The 12,487-nt window shown below is 45.1% G+C and overlaps 1 long non-coding RNA gene and 1 pseudogene across 1 annotated transcript in view; one reads left to right on the top strand and one right to left on the bottom strand.

Annotated features, from left to right (window-relative positions):
- LOC100976407 (uncharacterized) overlaps positions 1–12,487 on the top strand; it is a 93,771-nt gene that overhangs the window by 43,464 nt on the left and 37,820 nt on the right. The window lies entirely within an intron of this gene.
- Positions 10,400–10,494, bottom strand: LOC112439908 (U6 spliceosomal RNA; annotated as a pseudogene).

The raw sequence follows: 12,487 nt of genomic DNA, 5'->3' as shown, positions 1-12,487 counted from the left end.
TTCAGATGTGGTAAGCAACCTCAAAAGCATAGGAGTAGTAAAATTATTATGAAGTGATAAGTTTTGAGTATTTATTACCTTTATTTTCAATGACTTATTTAATTATAAGCTTATGTCTTTTGATCTTTAATAATGACTGTGTTTAACAATTGGCTCTGAAAATTCCTGAAAATTTAACAGCCATCTTTTCTGAGCTGGGAAGAACTGGCTCTAGCACACCACTGGGTGGACCCAGGCATCATGATTTTTTTTAAGCTCCCCAGGGGTTTCCAAGGAACAACCACTTCTGTCAGTACATCTGGCCCCTTAAAGACTAGAGCAGAATGCCCAGGGGTGTGTTTTTTTGGTTTCTTCCCAATCTGTCAATCACATTTTCTAAAGTCTGATTAATCTATTCCAAGTTTCTCTCTCTTCCTATCCCTGGAATAAACCCCTGACATCGTCCCACCAGCCTCCCCAAGCCTCTGTGGTCTCCCGCTCTAATTTACCACTCTTGCTACTTTTCTGTCTGAGCAATTCACCAGGCTCGGTCTTATTTACTTGCAACTCTTGGGCTGAATACTGCAGCTTTCCTCCTTGAACCAGTGCCTGACACACAGTTAGTGCACAACAGATATGAGAACCCAGGTTCTATCATGGCTGCATGAGCAGGAGAGGCCAGGTCATGAAGGGCTTTTGTGTGACTCATTGGCCTGTTGTACCTTTTTTTTTTTTTTTTAAGACAGAGTCTTGCTCTGTCGCCCAGGTTGGAGTGCGGTGGTGCGATTTTGGCTCACTGCAATCTCCGCCTCCTGGGTTCAAGCAATTCTCTTGTCTCAGCCTCCTGAGTAGCTAGGACTACAGGCGCCCGCCACCATGCGTGGCTAAGTTTTGTATTTTTAGTAGAGATGGGGTTTCACCATTTTGGTCAGGCTGGTCTTGAACTCCTGACCTCAGGTGATCCACCTGCCTCGGTCTCCCAAAGTGGTGGGATTACAGGCGTGAGCCACCATGCCTGGGCTGGCCTGTTGTATCTTATGCTCATCGCAGCCTTCCCCCTGCCCTGGTCCTCAGGCATCCCTGCAGGCTTTTGCTCAGCTAGCTGCTGAGTCATGTGGTCTGTGAAGACTGGAGAGCTGCAGGAGAAAAGAAGCCCTGAGAGTCCTCACCTTCTCTTTCTGCTTTGGCAGCATCACCAGCTGTGGCTGGGTCTTTTTTCTGGACTCCAGCTCCTGTCGAGAGACCCCTGTTATGATTTTGGCTCCCCCGGACAGCCCTGGCTCCTGGGCTTTGGTGACATCACCTCTTTCCTTTGACCCCCAGGCCTCATTCCTGGCTTGCTGCTGGTGCTGATCTTTGGATTGCCTTACCATTGCCCTTGTCATTTCACCTCTTTCTCCACCTTTGCAACAACTCCCCTGTATTAAATTTTCCCTTCAGCTCTTTTGTTAATGGGGCCCTGGCAGATTTAGCCTGAAATGCTGCTCTGAGGAGTCTGGGTTTCATGCTTTCTGGTAGTTGATTTGACATCAGGAGAGGCTTTTGAGAAGGACGTGATATGATCAAATGGAACAAACGGGTGTTTGATATTGGGGGTTTCATGGATGCCCTAGAAAATTTGTAAATAGCCTTTAAGTGTCTATGAACATGCCACAGTTGTCTGAAATTTTATGCATATGTGCAGAAGTGACTTTTTTGTGTGTGGGAAGAGAGCCTATAGCTTTCATCAGATTCTCTGTGGGATTTTAGAATATCCTAAGAACTACTGGACTAGAAGTAGGATCAGTTAGCAATGCAAATCACTCAATGCATCAGAGTCCCAGCAGGAAACAGAACTCACTGGAGATGGTTCTGCTAGAGACTTTAAAGAAGGGGCTACTTCAGAAGTGTGGGCAGAGGTAGGTGGACAAACAAGAGATGGGAGGCACCCCAAGTTTAGCACCAGTGGGGAGCTGGTATCCCCAAGGACGAAGGGCCAAGGGGAGGAAACTGAGGGACTGGGGCCCATGATAGTTGGAGCCCTGGAGGAAGAGCCTCTCGGTGGAAGCAGGAGTGCTGGAGGGACACAGTCTTCTTCTGAGATGGGGAGTCCAAGCAGGGGACAAGGACACAGTGTAGCTTCTCTCTTCCCACTTGACTGGCCATTAGTGCCTCCCCTCGTCTCTAATACAGTTGGAAGCCAGCAGCCAAGGGTGTTTGGGTGATGTGGTCTGTGGGGTCAAAGTGGGGGAGAGAATGCAGTAAATGGGTAGATTCGGACAGAGCAGGGTAGACGGAGAAAAACCAACATTCACAGAACCAACACATTCACAGAAAATACGTTACTTAGGACTTCCAGCATTGTGCAAGAAGGAAATTGACAGAAGTCAATTTGGTAGTTGCCGGCATCATTCCTCACATTCTGACTTCTGGATTCTGCTTTTCATCAGTCCCTTCCGCACTAACTTGCCCAGCCTAGTAAAGTCATATAAAGAGAAGCAAAATTCAGAGGATTCTTTTGTTGTTGTTGTTAACCTTTTCCTTCCACTGCTACTTACAAGCTCTCTGACGTTGGAAGTCACAAAAATGTCTCTGAGCCTCATTCATCAAGTATGGAAGAGGTTGGGTTTGATGTTTTGCATTGTGCCTTCTGGCTTGAAGGTTTTATGATGCTTTAAGAGGGTCTTTGGCTTCCTCCTTATGAAAGGCATGTAGTGCTCTGGCCCCTTCTAAAGGGGTGAGCCACCTTCCCTTGCCCGTTGTCGCCTGCAATGGTTTGAAGGCTGGAAGAGAGCACAACAGCAGTACCCCAGTCCTCCAAGGAACAGACCGCAGCAGGTTATTAGCATTTTATCGACTTTGGCTCTGCTGTTGATTGTCAGGATCTGTAGTGAAATACTTTAATATACATTTGAGTCTAAGTGTTACCCAGGCCGAAGGAGCACTAATTTTGAAGATATGTTTGCATTATAGCCTGTGTTCTAGAGAGACCCAATATAAAGAAACACACCCAGCAACTCTGCTTACTCGGCTGGTGGAGGGAATTGAGGATTGTTGCTGAAGGGAACTCACTTTTATATGCATTTCAGAGATTTAATTTTATTAGCCGATGCAAATGATCTGTTCCACAAATGTAAAACAAAAGGACAAGAAAATGATCCCTGTGTCAACATCAGGATGTCTGACTTAAAATCCCATTCGAATAACTCCCTAAAAATGATCAGACACTGAATACATTATTTTTCTGACTTTGACAAAACCAGTCTGCACAAAGAAGCAGCCCCATGAGGTTACGGATAAACCAACCACCTTAAAACTTCAGCATTTTCATGTCAGTCACAGATTTTCTTAAGGGCCAACTCACTGTTTAAGGACTAATGTGTTTGGAGAGGGAAAAAAAACCACACTGTGTTATTAAGCAGAATCCCCTTTACATACAGGGATCGGATCAGTTTGCCCGGATTGTGTTGCCTGCTTTATTGTCCTACTTCAAACACGGGGCCCTGGGCATCATCTCGAGGAAGGGCTGATTGAACTGTCGGCCTGACACTTGTCAGCTGTGGATAATACGGGCTTCAGTCCGTCATGCTCACACATAAATGAACCATGACAGAGATAGACTGTTGAATAGAAAAAGCAGTTTTACTGTGGATAACCTTTCTTGAATAAATGCAACAAATAATAAAGTCTGAAAAGGGGGAACATGTACCTTAGGAAAGCAGTGACGTTCAGAACCAAACGGTTATTATCTTTTTGGGCCATCAAAAATTGCCCATTTATCCAAGTACATTATTGAGAGAAAAGCTAAAAGTGCTATGATTATCATAAAAATGATGGCAGTTGAATCTATGCAGTCTTCAATATTATATCACATAACAAAACCTAGTTACAGCTCACCAGGATTGAAAAAGGAGGCATTGTTTGTGTACCAAATGGAATCCACAATTGTTCTTAGAAAATGGTGGCACACATCTTAATTAAAAGAGCAGAAAAAGAATCTAAAGCTCTTCTTTATGTCTTTAAAACACTTCTCCTTTTTTATTAAAAGAAGAAAAAAACAGAACTCCCAGTAGAAATTGTGGAAACTCTACATTTCAATCAAGACAGTCAAAAGAATGATTTGAATTTACAGGCCTGTAATTGGAACAAATTGGAAACAAAAGAAGAGCTCGTTTAAGCCACGTGATGTGGCCACAGTGCTGCCGTGTACAGTATGTTAGAAAAAAAAAATCATGTTTCTTTAAAGCAAAGCTAACTCCACTGCAGGCTCTGAGCAATTTGCATAAATGTCTCTACCATGATTTTTTTTTATTTATGGGCCCTAAGTTTCTAATTAAATACTAATTAATACTATCACCAGAATTGTCTCCCATCCCCAGCTCTTCATAGCTTTGTCACTTTGATTAATGCACAGTCATTTATTAACTTATTTAACAAGCCGGGGTGCCTCATGACAAACTAGATTAAATTATCCTCATAACAGTCTCATTACTGGAAAAAGGGAGTTTTAAACTTAATAAAAATTATCCTCAATAATGTTAAAGCTTTTTCACCATACCCTTAAAAGATAGAAATAGGTTTCTTGTTTGATTTATAATATAAGGAGTTGTATAAAGCATCCATTAATAAAATTTATAAGTTCATTTAAGCTTGCACATTACAGTAGTGCTGTAGCCTTGGGTGCTTATTATTTAACTTTTGCTGTAGTTATGAAGATAATTAATGTGCTGACCAGACAGGGACTAAAATACCCACCAGAACAAGATAATTAGAGACATAAATAATGTTTAGGTTCTTGTGTGCTGCTCTTAAAATTAATTGTTTTGTTTTCCATCCAAACTTGATAAAGAAGAAAATAAGAGTTTACCAAGGAACTGTACGATGAAGGTGAGATGTTTGTTTCGGTGGACTGGCAAATGCTAGCAAGTCTGGCAGTTTTTGGGCTGGAGGAGGGAGCAGATGTGTCAGGGGATTTGGCTCCTTCTGGGAAACTGTTCGGCCCTCATTGCTCTCTGTCGCCCTCTGGTGGCCAGGTCCTGGTGACACGCACACCTTGCAGCCAGGCCTGTTTGTCAGTGGGAGGCGGAGGGGTGAGGCAGAAGTGGGAGCTGGAGGAAGTCTCTTCCTTTAAGTGCTGGGATAAACTTCTCATCTCAGTCAGATTCCAGGAGAAGGGCGGCCGCAGAGGGAGCTCAGCATATCTATGGCAGCAAATCTTTCTTGCTGACAAAGCAGAATCCAGGAAGCTGTGGCTCAGGCCCTGCCGGTCTCAAAATAAGCAGGCACAAACGCTTTAAAACATGCGTGGAGCGCTGACCCTCCATGGGGCTGTGTGCTAAAATAAGTGTTCAGCATGTTCGGAGGGCAGATTCTCTTTTTATTTTCAGTTTCTTGCTAAAATAGCACCCTTGTTAAGGGTCTAGGTGACCCGATAGGAAGAGCAGGGAAAGGTATCTGCTGACGGAGGGTCTGCTGTCTAAATTTCCTTCTGGCCTGGGCCGTCCTGAGTCTTTGGGTGGGGTTGTGGGAAAGGCGCAGTAGCTCCCTGGTCAAACAGGGAGCTGCCACCCTATGTAGACAACACTTCACCACTGACAAGGCACCTTGGCATGTATCGTGCTGTATTCACCCCTCCAGAGCCCTGTGAGACCAGAGGGAGGGACTGTTACTATGGTTGCTGAGGGGTCACGTGCTGATTTCAATCCACAAACCGGCCGGCTGGTGACTTCCTTCCCAGGAAGAGCACCTGGCTCCTTTTCTTTCGGTATCTGAAGTCCTTTCTGCTTTTCCGCACCTCACCCCCAGTTCTTCTCTCTCACACCCTCCTTCTCCCGCTCACCTTTTCTTTTTATCCTTGATTCAGAGCAGAGATAACAATAACTCTACTTGTTCTCATACTAAAATAGCTCACTTGTCAAAGCTGCAGGGAGACTGGTGCCGCGGAAATTCTGTGAGCAGAAGAATGGCTGGGAGAATTTTCTCCGAGTTTAGATTAGAGCGCTTCATGGTCAGAGTCCTCTCCCATTCACTCCCATCCCTGGGAGGTAAAAAGACAGCAAACGTCTTCATGATTTATAACTCTTGTTTAGCATTGATTCAGAGCTCCATCTTTGCAAGTCTATTAGTAGAGACCTATTAGTGGAGGTTGGCTTTGGCCAAAAATAGATCAACATTAGGCCAAATCTTAGCTACCTGATTCATTCAGTTTCCTCCAGGCAACTTCATTTGAATTCAGGGTATTAGGTTCCCAGGCTTGCCCAGGATTCTGCTTGGGCAAGGAGGCCAAATTAAATGAAACAGGGCCTCTAGGAGCCAAGTGAGGGGATGTCCTAGATTAAAATAAAAGCGCAGGAAGAGAAGAGCTCTCGGTCGGTGAAGGAAGGTGAAGGCCCAGGTGATCTTATTCCTGTCTGGGTCCTTCCACTGGAGTTCCCACTGGCTTCATCATGATGGCCTCAGGAGTGGAGGGGCAGAGGGGAATGGTGGCTAGATGGATGCAGGCCACAGATTAGGGATGCATAGTTGGGAAGAACACAGGAGAAGAAGAGAGAGTTTTTCAGTGGTGCTCAAACTTTAATGGGCAAAACTTTGTTTAAATGCAGAGTCCCTTGCTCTAGTTTCAGACTTGCTAATTCTCTTAGTCTGAGATGACGCCAGGAATCTGCACTGATAACAGGGCTTTAGTGACTTTGATTCAGGGGTCAGTCCATGACCAGTCATTAAGAAACACTGGACGAGGAAGGGAGAAAGAGAAGATAAAAGAACTGTAGGAAGTGAGGGAATTTTGCCTAAATCATGTTTACCTCCTGAGAAAGTGCCATAGCTGTCTTCTCTCTCTCTCTCTCTCTCTCTCTCTGTGTGTGTGTGTGTGTGTGGAGAGAGAGAGAGAGAGACAGAGAGAGACAGAGAGAGACAGAGAGAGACAGAGAGAAAGAGATGCCCTCCATGGCCAGAGAGGAAGGTAGGTCAAACACATATCCTTGGCTCTTCCAGCACCTCTCCTTGTGCTTACCCTGGAGGCCCTGCTCAAATCCAGTCTACATTGTGTCCACTGGAGGCTGCTCTTTAAGCTCTGTCACTCTCCTGCTCACCCCTTTCCTCTGACAGCGGCATCCTTCTGTGAGGGGACATCTGAAGGAAATGGGGGTACAGCTGTGCCCTGAGCCAGGGTTGCTGCCAGCATTAAAGAGAAGATTGAAAGAGCCCTATTTCCCACCTCCATACAACCTCCTGGAATAGTCAAGTGCCAAAATGGCCTTAATTAAACTGCCTCAGGCACATTCTGAGGGCCAGTCTATTGCTTGGGCCATTATGGGCAGACAGAGGTGCTGTGAGGGTAAGGTACCCTCACACAGCTTCAGAACTAAACGCGCCCCAGCTGGGATGTCCTGACCTGTCAGGGCTCTCTCTATTGTACTCTTCATGCCTTGGTAACCATGTAGGCAGAGCGATGTGGATGCCACATGTGTGCACAGATCAATGCATTCATGGTCACAGGCAAGTGCCAGGCACTGTGCTGGGTGCTGGCAATAGATGAAGATGAAACACGTTTTCTTGCAAACTAGCTTCACTGTTGCCCCTTGAAGGCTCTCAGTGACATTGCCCTGAGCTGAAAGAGTATATCCAGAGGTTACTGGGACTGAGTGTGTCTTCTAACACCACTTAGACACCTGGCAGAGAACAGGACACTCATGACTAGACTGGCTCAGGGATGGCTTTGTAGGGTGGATGTGACAGAAGGAGAAGAGAGTGATAGGGTTTAGGGCTGTGGTCCCTAAACTGGAGTACACACACCCTCAGGGGCTGTACAAAATGCTCCAATGGGAATGGGCAGAAAATACTGAAATGCTTATTATATTGGCCTTCTAAAATCATGTCATTTGTGCCTTTCCATTTTCGTGATATGTTTAAAATGAAGAAAGCGTCAGCCCAGTAGTAAAATGTATGCGATTTATGAACATATTGGGGCTATGTGCTCGATTCTTTTCTTGCTTCATTGCTGGCTGTGCACTACGAAGCAGATTCATAGGTTGTTGGTTTAGGAAGGGGGCTATTGTCAAAAATGGGGCTGAAGTGCTAGGCCCTGGAGTGTAGGTGGGAGGGGGAAGGAAGCAAAACCAAAAGGGGGGGATGAGAGAATGAGGAAATGGGAAGAGCAGACATGGAAGGGCTCAGGGAGATTGAAAGTCAGGGGCAGCAGGTTGAAGGGAACCGGGATCTCAGTAGAGGAGGCTGTGATGAGGCTTCAGGATACAGGTTGAGAATATCTCAGGTGGGACCACTCTAGGCCATTCGCAGGTTAGGGGTGTCACCAGGTGAGGGAGGGAAAGAAAGGGACGGCAAGTGTATTGGATGTGCTGCCCACAGGGAAGGACATTAAAGTGCCCACCCTGATGGCAAGATCTAGGACAGAAAAGAAGACAGTAAGTTACCAAGGTGTGAGCAGAAGGTTCAGGTGGTTTTGGGCAACCAGGTGGCTAAGAGAGGGTGGGGGGGGATTTACATACAGGTAGAAGGACACAAAGCCCTTTCCAGTCCCCAGGAGTTTGGGGCCATGAAGCGCTCACTACCTGGGGTAGGCTGGGGAGCACCCGGGAGAGCCACGGTCCCTGCGGTCACAGGAAGAGGATGGAGTGCTCCGCCCTCCCCACGAGCTTGGTTGCGTTGCTCACCCTGGAACCAAGGTCCCAGAGGGCACTGGAAGAGACTTTGGATGTGAGGGATGCAGCGGGAGTGGGTGTCTCGGTGGTCAGAGCAGCTGGGGGGAGCCTGTGGGAGGGGAGGGGACAGCAGAGGGCTGCTCACATCGCCTGCGCCTCCTGTTTGCGCTGCCTCCACATGCTCTGCTTGGGATTTGTGGAATCGATTTTGTGAGCGTCACCAGCTTTTTAACAATATTATTATTTTAAGGAATGTACAAATGTCTTTTCATTCAAAAACACAAAATAAGTTATCAGTAGGCATGGACAATGACAACTACAAACCATCGTATACTTGGCCAAACGGAACCCTTTACTGAAACCTGTAACCTTTTCTTTAATCTCTTTTTTGAAGTGATTTCTCTAAGATTATTGGTGAGAAGCACAACTCTGAGCTTCCCATAACAGTTCCTGAGTAGTGATAAAGCACTATTTAAGGAGTTAGAACTCGCTGCCTCCCATGCCACCTCCACCCAGTCTGCCTGTGCCAGGGTCCTTCTCTTTAGGATCTTCCTGACACCTTCTTCTCTGTTTCAGGCAGAGAAGCAGCAGCCCTACCTACCATAATAGTGACAATGATGCCTGTCCCCCTCCCCACCATCCTCTCCCCTGTGCAGCCAGAGATCTCCCCGCAGGGCTTCACAACTAACTTCTGAGGGGCTTCACACAATGTTCTCAGCTGTCAGGGATCCTCCTAACGTCTGCTCTTGTCAAGGTCACTGCAGGCATTTTGAATTGAATGTTTTATAAAACAATTTCTGTATCAGTTTTTTGATCTTTATTAGTTGCAGTTCATGAGTCCCAAATTGGAATATGCTGAAACCAAGCCCAGCCACCTCTTAGAAACAAACCTCCTTCAAAAGCAGCTGGAACCACCTTGAGTGTCTCTGGGGCTACTTCTTTTTATTCACTCGGCCTCACCTGTCCCACCAGCCCTTGGCATGGCTGTTCTACCTGAAATTTTTGCTATGTGTTCATTCATACTCACTAGCATTGACCTTTCTTGAATGTATTTTTCCATTTGAGGCTCATCACCTTTCTTTTTCAAAGGCATGGTGGCATCATCTTTGGTCACAATGACTTCTACTTTTTCGAGGCTGAACATCTTCAAGATTTAGAGTGAGCCCCTCCTCTTCAAACACCTGCAAAAACATTTAAAAATAAGCTAGTTTCAGGGTATGGTTTTTCTTTAATCTACCAAATTTATTCATAATAATGATGCAGGTGTTTTGAATGGAATCCAGAAACCTCTTTAGATACCATATTTCTCTGAAATGTGAGAATGGAAGATCATTGCTATTCCAGGACAAGTCTTGTGCATAGAGCTTTTTATTGCTTTAATTTGCATTATTTCGTTTACTCCTCAGAACACTGTCAGTTAGCAACAGCTTGATCATGCAGATGAGTTAACGGAACCCAGAGGAAACTCGCCCAAAGTTACACAGTTAGCAGTTGGTGGAGCCAGGACTAGATGCTGGGCCTTGACTCTCAGTCCAGTGTTCTGTCTACTAGATCATTCTGTCTTTCAGATCATTCTAATCTGAGGACAGGTAGACAGGAAGATCATTCCTGATCAGGAGCATGATGCTTAGACCTAAAAGGGACCCTGTTCTGTATCTAATTCAACCCCCATCCTCCTAAATATTCAGTGGATGGATCTAACTAAGAAAAATGCAAACTATAGGACTGTATACCTATAAATGTTATCCCTGGAAAGAAAAGTAACATTTGGTAAATGTACAAAAAATATGGGAAAAATTTGCATGTTATCCTTGTGCAGGGGCCATGCTAATCTTCTCTGTACGGTTGCAGTTTGAGTCTATGTGCTGTTAAGCAATCTCCAGAATATTTTAAAATGAATCTACGACAATAGAAAAGATCAAAGTGTGTCACATAGTAAGCATTGTTTTGTAAAACGTTTGTGTAAGTTGCATACATGTGTGCATGTGTGTGGATCAGGATGTAAAGTTTCCTTCTGACTGTGGGTTGTGCCAGCAAATGTTGGGAGCCATTGGTATGGTGGAAGGAGCCTTGGAAGTGGGTTCAAATACTTAGTTCCAGTCTCTGGTCTGCCAGCAACTACCTGTGTGAGTGTGGCCAAGGAAATTAACCCCTCAGGTCCTCCATTTCCTTATTTTTTAAATGAGCAGTTTGGACGAGATTATTTTTGAGATCCATTCCTCTCAGATTCTATCAGTCTGGGAGTTCTTTCATGGCATTGCTGAAACACAGAAGTCTTCCAAATGGGGAAGGTGGGTGGAAAGAGGGGACAGGCTCAGAACAGCAAGCATGAGCCAGGTGCAGCCACGTGACTTTGCCCAAAGCAGTTGCTGCCAGTGCTCATGCTCACTGCCTATCATCATATTGGTGGCACCCCTAGATCCTGCTGCCATGAGGGTGTGAATGATGACCATGGTTAAATCCAAATTGGAGCCTATGGATGGCAGTGGAGGTGAGGACTGCCAAACGTATGCACCTGGTCCCAGGGTTGGCACTGCGAGGGCTCAGAAGCAGTTCTTAACGACAAGCATGATAAATACTCCAAGTGGGAAGCAAAGGAAAGGCAACTTAAATAGAACAAGTTGAAATTTAGGAGCCGTATTCCCTCTACAATCTAAGTGGCCCTGGAGTAATAAAGAACTTCTTTGGAAAAAAAAAGTAAGGGAGGGGAGAAATTTCAGCAGATAAGCAATGTGAAATTCCTACTGTAACTCCTTCTCTGTTGTAAACTAGCGTTTAGTTTTCTATAAAGAGCAGGGACCTGTTCTCACTTTTCACTCATTTGATGGGTAAGATGCAAAGTTAATTTCATGGTGGTGAAACACCCAAGAGGTTGCTTGCTTTCCGTTAATATAGAAGACATCTTTGACATTAACACATAGGAGATTTACATATATATATATACACACACACACGAGAGCTGATAAATGCATTAAATGCATAAATTATTTATTGATCTTGAGACAGCATACAACATGACAAGAAATGAGATATATCTGTGTGATATGCTTGCACATGTAGAAATTGAAGGAGTATATTTTTTTCCTCAGGTAGAAACATAATTCCAGAAAACATTCTGCCTTTGAAGAACAAAAGTACAAAGATGTTCCAACAGTTGAAGGTTATAGTTTTGCAAAATTGCTTATTACCATTGCATTTGGAAACAGGGCATGGAGAAGACAATCATCTTTCCCAGACTAAATCTCTTTAGCATGCTCCAATTTCATGTTACCCGCTAGGTAAGATTTAATAAGATGTGTCTGTTGGCCTGCACAAAATCTGGTTGACAAGAGCCTTGTGTGTCATGATGCAGATCAAAAGTGGGCTTGGTTGTTGTTGAGCACGGTGTATTTTTAAAGAAATAAATTAATAATTTAAGGCCTTTTAGAACTTGTGGAGGGCACCGAACTGACAGCTTGGGGCCGGGGCCTGTCTACTGCCCAGAAGCATCATGGGTGCAAGTCTGGAAGTGTCCCCACCCAGCCCACAGGACAGCCTCCCCCAGTCTTCCTTCCACGAGACCCAGGAGAAAATGTAGCATGGTGGGTGGGTCCCAGCATGACCTGGGGTGTGCAGGAGGCACTGCTGGACAGAATGGGGAGGAAATGCGCTTGTCAGCCCCTCCTTTTAGGTAGGCGGCCGGGGAGATTTAAGAGGTGAGTACATTTCTTGTCATTACCCACCACTGCTGGAACTAAACCCAGGAACCTCATGTAGGAAGTTGGTGTAGCCACTTCTTCAGATACTCTATTTACTTTCAAACTACAAAAACAAAACAAAATCCAAAACCAAAACAAAAAATAACTCAGAACGAAGTCTCAACAACAACA

The sequence above is a fragment of the Pan paniscus genome, chromosome 4 (assembly GCF_029289425.2).
Source record: "Pan paniscus chromosome 4, NHGRI_mPanPan1-v2.0_pri, whole genome shotgun sequence".
NCBI classification, from domain to species: domain Eukaryota; kingdom Metazoa; phylum Chordata; class Mammalia; order Primates; family Hominidae; genus Pan; species Pan paniscus.
This window is presented reverse-complemented; position numbering and strand designations above follow the sequence as displayed.